The 6,701-nt window shown below is 40.1% G+C and overlaps 1 long non-coding RNA gene across 1 annotated transcript in view; it reads left to right on the top strand.

Annotated features, from left to right (window-relative positions):
- Positions 1-4,166, top strand: part of LOC150011858 (uncharacterized) — a 127,188-nt gene extending 123,022 nt beyond the window's left edge. The window contains exon 2 of the long non-coding RNA XR_016510685.1: positions 3,910-4,166. This is a non-coding gene — a long non-coding RNA (uncharacterized LOC150011858). The remainder of the gene's footprint in view (positions 1-3,909) is intronic.
- Positions 4,167-6,701: the final 2,535 nt, after the last annotated feature.

Here is a 6,701-nt window from a genome sequence, read left to right on the forward strand (position 1 = left end):
TTTGCTAATATGAAGTAAATAAAAAGACAAATAATAATAAAAACCTAAGACCTAGTTTTTTAAAAGTGTTGCTTAAATTTTAGCAGTCATTATTTATCTGAATGGACTCTGCACTTAATTTTGCTTGGTTCTATTTTGGAATCATAAAATGACCCTACAGAAGTAAGTTATCTAGTCACATGCTCTTGTATCCTTTAGTTTACTCATTTTCCCTGTATAACAAGATTTTGTGGTAAAGCAAAGAAACGTTTGCACTTGGTTTACATCTGATGTCTATCTATTGACCTTCACCTTTCTGGATTGACCATGCTTGAGAGGAGGAAATATACATCAAGAAACTGCCTCTGGATTTTCCCAGTCTGTTAGGAGGAGACCTTCCAATTTGGGGTTATATTAACTAAGCACAGGAGAAGAGAGTCCCAGACTTTTATGGTATTTCCATCTTGGACCTCTGCTGGATTTCCTCTGATACAGAAGGAAGGGGTGGCCACTTTCCATATAGTGCTTAAATGCTTATGAATCGGGGGGGGAGGATATTGCAATGTGTCTACATCTCCCCTTTGGTATATTTAGGTTTAAGAAAACAAAATACTAAGTAGAAAAAGAAAGACTAGAATTACCAAAGAAAGAACTTCACAACAGAGTAGATTATTGAGACGATTGGAAAAAATTGTGTAGTTCCTTTATTTGAGGAGCTAGAAGAATTGGGTCAATTATCAACTGTCTGCATGATTTGGGAGGCACTATAATGATTGAGAAGACCTCCTAAGACTCGGTGATTTCAGAATAGGACCCAAGGAAGAATAGCGCTAGAGTGACTTGAACCCATCTTTTTGGGCCTCTCTTCCCTGTGGCTGCATGCCACTCTGGTTCCTCAAAAAATATGTTTTGCCTTTCTACTTCAGTGTTGGAAGACTTTGAGGAAGTGAGGATAAAATTTATTCAGTTGAGATGTGCAAATGGGATTTTGCGGCCAATATTTTTAAAAACATCGATCAGTTTCCTTCTGCGCGCACCTCGACTGGCGATCTAATCCACACCCTAGGCATGTGCCCTGACCAGGGGTCAAAGCCACAACCTTTTGGTGTATAGGATGAGGCTCCAGCTAACTACATCATCCTGCCATGGGGTGACCAGTTTTTATATGATATCATATCCAGATAAATCACCAAGATCAATTTCATCCTGACATTGGGTCAACTCTTTATTTCTGATTTTTAGATTATCCACTTTGTGGATTTTTGCAGACTCCATACTTCCACTGCCTTGGGTTTGACAGAAACACTGTGTCAGAAAGAGCATCAGAGATAGACACAGATGGCATGTTTGCATGTGTGTGTATATGAGTGACTTTGTGTAGATAAAGTAATGTAAATTTATCTCACTGTTTTGTAACACTAATTTATTTTCAGCTCATATATATTTTTTGTGAATCTGTTTAATGGTGGCCTCTACCACTGGACAGTAAGCTGCATGCAAGACTTACGTCTATTTTGTGCACTACTGTATACTTACCACTTAGCATAGGACTTGACACATGGTATGCACTCAACAAATGAAAAATGAGGTGTACCTCCACTCTCATCCACTGACTTGGATAATGAGAAGTGCCTGCTCTCAGGGGCTGGGAGGATTCTATACTAGGGCAAGTAGATGAGCCATAGAGACTGTGATCAGATATCCCCAGGTGAGGCTGCCAGCTCTAGGGTAGATCTTGTTGACTGTCCTCTGCCCATTACTGGCTTCATCTTATCATAAAACCTGGGGCACAGGCCGGGGAGTGACCCAGGGCTGGGGAAGGGAGGAAGTAAGTCCCAGCTATCAGAACAGACATCTTATTCTAGCTGAAGTTGTTCCAGATGTGGCAGGGTTCCCACCCCACTGACCTGCAGGGCATGGGGGGGGGGTTGGTGGCATGAGTCAGAGAGGAATGTGGGGCTGGTTGTTTGGGAGTTTCTCTCTGTGAGGAGAAGCAGTTCCCTGTGCCTGTCAGTTCTCTAATGGCATCTCCAGGGGCAGAGTCTAGATACAATTAGTTGAAGAAGACAGGCTGAGCACCCACACACTTTTGAATCCCTTTAAGATGTTGGCAGGAGAAGAACTTAAATGGATTTCAACAGGCAGAGGACAATTCATAGACCAGCAAAGTATCATAAACTATTTCAATTGAGAGATCAGCTTATTCGTACTTCTGTTTTCATTTTAGATAAATAAAAATCCCTTTGGAGATTTTTCTGGCCTATAACTTGAAGGCCATACCAGGGCCGTGGAAGCTCTGTGTAACTTCTCCAAGCTCCCATGTCCTCATTTGCCCTGGTAGGAGTGAGTGGACACACCAGAGTGACCCTCACCTTTACATCATTCATACAGTGCACAGCTATGGGACATGGCTGCAGGTGCGGAGAGGCCCTCATTCTTGAGTCTTACTGGAGAGGGGACCTATGAATCTTGTAAATGTGATGACATCGGCAATGACAGACTCCTTTCAGCCGCCCGGTAGTCTGTAATTGAAGCCAGGAATTCAGCACACGTTCTGACACACCCAGCCTTCACTGTGGGTTCCCAGAAGTGGGTTCTTGCATAGCCACTAGGCTGGGAGAACCCTCACTTAATTTATCCTCTGTGACAAGCTGCAAGCCCTCAGAGCCGAATCCTAAATTCCCAAATGAAGCAATAATTTTATCCCTTTCTTTGTTTCCATTCCCAGCTCTACTTAAACTGTTCTTGCTAGTTATTCCCAGTTGCAAATTCTCCAGTAAATTAGATCCAAGCTCCATGGAAGTATCATGGGATGTTGTTTCATTTTGGTTTAACTGAAATCTCTTTTTGTTATAATCAGAGCCTAAAATTGATCAAACCAGAAAGTTTCTATACTGCACTGAAGCCCTAGGCAAATAGGTTGGGGATTTTTCCTGCTGTTCTCCACCTCTCTCCATAATGAGATGCTTTGTTTCCATGAATCGGCCTTGATCCAGACTATTAGACTCTGTGACAGGGCATTTCATCCCTCCCTCTGCCTCCAGGCAGGACTGAACTTAACTCATCCCAGACTGGAGGATGTCTCCTCTAGATGTCCTTTCAAGATTTTCTGAATTTTCAGCATCATTTGGTTAAACATGCACAGTTTTTTGCCCTTGGTGTATAATCTTAATTTCCTATGGCAATCCCAGCCCATTACTTCTCATTGTGGAAAGAAAGGTTTATGTCCCTCTTATATTTTTCCAGTTAAATGTGTCTGTTCTTTTTATAATGCTTCTCAAATGTTAGTTTGGCCTCATATCTTTCTTATGCCAAAAAAGGAAAGTTAGTGTTATTTGAAATTCACCTCATTATATGAGCATCACCGACCTCAGCTAGTATTCTATATTTTGGTCACTATTATTATTGTGCTCCACCCCCAACATATCTCATCCTTTCTTTGGACTGAGACTTCAAATATCAGTTTTTTCCACCTGGGCTGCCTTTCCCTCTCATTAATCCTGACCTTCCACTACCTCCAAACCCTGCCCCATTCTCTCTCTACACGAGTTTATGCCTCCCTCTCTGCATCCCCTCTATATTCCCAATCATTCCAATTCCCCTAGCAGCAATGCAGAGAACTTTATTCAGCTGGCCTCAAGACCTGCAGTTGCCTCACTGTCTCCAAATGTGAAGTCCTGATTAAGAAAAGGCTTAAAAGTAGCATACAGGGAACCAGCAGCATAGTTAGAAGGATGTGTAATGGCATGGAAGTCAAGAACCCCAGGGTTCTAGTGTGGGTCTGTAACTTTGGGCAATTTATAACCTCTCTAGCTTTTCATTTTAATTATTTGGACAGGAAAAAATTAAACCAGGGCATCTCTTAAGAATTCTTCAAACTTGAAAAATGTTATGAATTTGTGTTTTCTTCTCTTTCTTGGTCTTCTCCAGTATTATGGACAGAACTCTACAAGCAGGGAAGTCACAGAATAGAAGAAAAAATGAATTAAAAGACATAACTGAAACTCACAGAGGAAAGACCATGTGAAGACACAGGGAGAAGATGGCCATCTACAAGCCAAGGAAAGGGACTGCAGAAGAAACCAAGCATGCTAATACCTTGATCTTGGACTTGTAGCCAATAAACTTCTGTTTAAGGAGAGAGAGAGAGAGAGAGAGAGAGAGAGAGAGAGAGAGAGAGAGAGAGAGAGAGAGAGAGAGAGAGAGAGAGAGAGAGAGAGAGAGAGAAAGAGAATTAACAACAACAAAAAGCTATGGTGCTGGTGGTAATGACTGGTAATTTGTAGTGAATAAGAAAGGGTGGGGGAAGGCTCCTGAACCTCTGACCCTCTTATAATCTTACAAAAATTGCTGCGATGTATTTTAGAGGGTAGGGAAGTGGCTATGGCCTATGCCTTACATCCTCTGCACAGTGGCCTGATATCCTAGACATATGCTTATTCTACCATGAAAAGCCTGGCCCACCCTCACTAAAGTCACTGAAGAAACTACATTAATTTCTTACTCATTTTTTTCTTAGAAATTCTCAAATCCAATGTGAGTAAAAAAGAAGACTAATTCTATCTGGAACAACAACAAAAAATCTTCATTTTCTAAATGGAATTCAAGTTTCTTCTATGAAATATTGATCATTATGCTTTGTAACAATCCTTGTAAAATAAAAGGCCATAAAACCCAGTAATTTATAAGATTATGTGTGTGTGTGTGTGTGAGAGAGAGAGAGAGAGAGAAATTCAAATGATTATTACTGCGGATTAGAAGAGTTTTAGAGAAATATGCTGACCATGCCACTTACCCTAAGCAGGGACAGACTCACATTAGTTTAAACAAATGGACTACTTAGATTTTTTTTAAAAAGGGGAGTCCTGAAGAGCTAGAGGAGAGAGAGGTGGGGAAGGCTAATATTTATTAAATACTTACCCTATGCTAGGTATTGTGAAAGACTCTTATAATATCATATTTGCCTAAATATAAGGTGAAATTTTATCTTCCTCAGAACTAATTCATCAGAAGTAGAAAATTGCTTTATATTTGAGTCTGTACAAAGTCTCATATTATAGAATGTGTTTGTTTTCAATTACTTGATTTTTTAAAACTAGGTTCTTTTTGGGGAGGACACATTAGCCAGCAAATCAGCAAACCAACTGACAATGCCCACCCTCAAACAGAAAAACCAAAACAATGCTAGTTTGGATTGCTTATAGAGACTATCTGATGGAATTTTTTAAAATTGTTTTTCTATTACAGTTGTCCCATTTTTCCCCTATTGCTCCCCCTTATCCCGCCTACCCCACCTCCCCCATTCAATCCTCATTCTCTTGTCCATGTCCATGGGTCATTTATACTAGTTCCTTGACTAGGCCCTTCCCCTTCTTTCCCTCCTTTTGCCCCTTCCACCCTCCTCCCTTGCTGGAATTTTTTTTTTTTAACTAAAAAATAAAACCACTTCAGTTTCTGGGAATATGGTTATTTGAATCAACTTTCCTGCTATATAAATATACTGTAAAAATGAATAAAATATTTAAAATATCTTAAAAGCATCAAAGATCTGGCAAGATAGTAAGGGAATACTGGGCCAAATCTAATGAAAAGTGAAATCTCCAAGTGGTAAGTAGAACAGAGGTGCCCCTTTAGACCAGAAGGTACTTGCTAATCAAGGTCAGCTTGAACTCTGGTTTTGATGGATGGTCTTAGAAGTTAAAACTGAGGGCTGGCTCAAAGTGGGGAATATAATAAAAGACCTTCCTTACATTACACTGAAGACTCAAAGGGTTACATCCTTGGGGTACAGGTGAAACAGAGATACACCTAACCCTTTTGCCACCTTCAAGGACTAGAAGAGATTTTCCTTGGTGCTGAGTAGAACAGGAGAGGAAATTATAAACCAGGTTGATTGACAGCCCAAATTTATATTAACTGGGTAATCAGAGAAAACCTCAACCCTTGAATTTAGTTTAAAATGATTCCAGACAAGTATTTCTTCTAGATATCTGGCAAACACAAATACAAATTCTCCCTCATTGAAGCCACCTTCATCCTAAGCTTTAAAAATCCTCACAATGAATTTTTTTTATCCTTACCCAGGGACATGCTTATTGATATTAGAGAGAGGGGAAGGGAGGGAAAGAGAGAGCAGAGAAACATCAATAGGTTGCCTCCTCACTGAGGAACTCACAGCCTAGGCATGTGCACTGACTCCTAGGCATGTGTGACCCCTAGGCATGTGCCCTGATTGGGAATCAAACCAACAACATTTCAGTTTATGGGATGATGCTCCAACCAACTAAGTCACACCAGCTAGGGCCACAGTAATTCTTCAAATTCAATGACTAAACAAGAACACAGGGAGAAAAGGTATCATAAATGCGAATCAGCAAAAACAATAGCAGAAACAGGTTCACGAAGACTCTAGACATTGAAATTATCAGGCATATTATAAAACAAACTTGCAAACAGCTTTTGGGGACAAGAAAATATGAAAAATGGCCTAGCTGATTTGAAACAGAACCAAATAGAATGAATCTAACAGCAGATTGGATCCAATTGAAGAGAAAATTAATAAACTAGAAGGCAAGTCAGAAGAATTACAGAATGCAGCAGAGACAAAAATATGAAAATATGCAAGAGGTTTGGGAGATATGGAAGACATATCAAGAATACCTACCACACATTAATTAAAGTTCCAAAACAAAAGGAGAGAAGGGATAATGCAGAGACAGTGT

This window comes from Furipterus horrens, unplaced genomic scaffold (assembly GCF_987537825.1).
Source record: "Furipterus horrens unplaced genomic scaffold, mFurHor1.1.pri manual_scaffold_4, whole genome shotgun sequence".
Lineage (NCBI taxonomy): Eukaryota > Metazoa > Chordata > Mammalia > Chiroptera > Furipteridae > Furipterus > Furipterus horrens.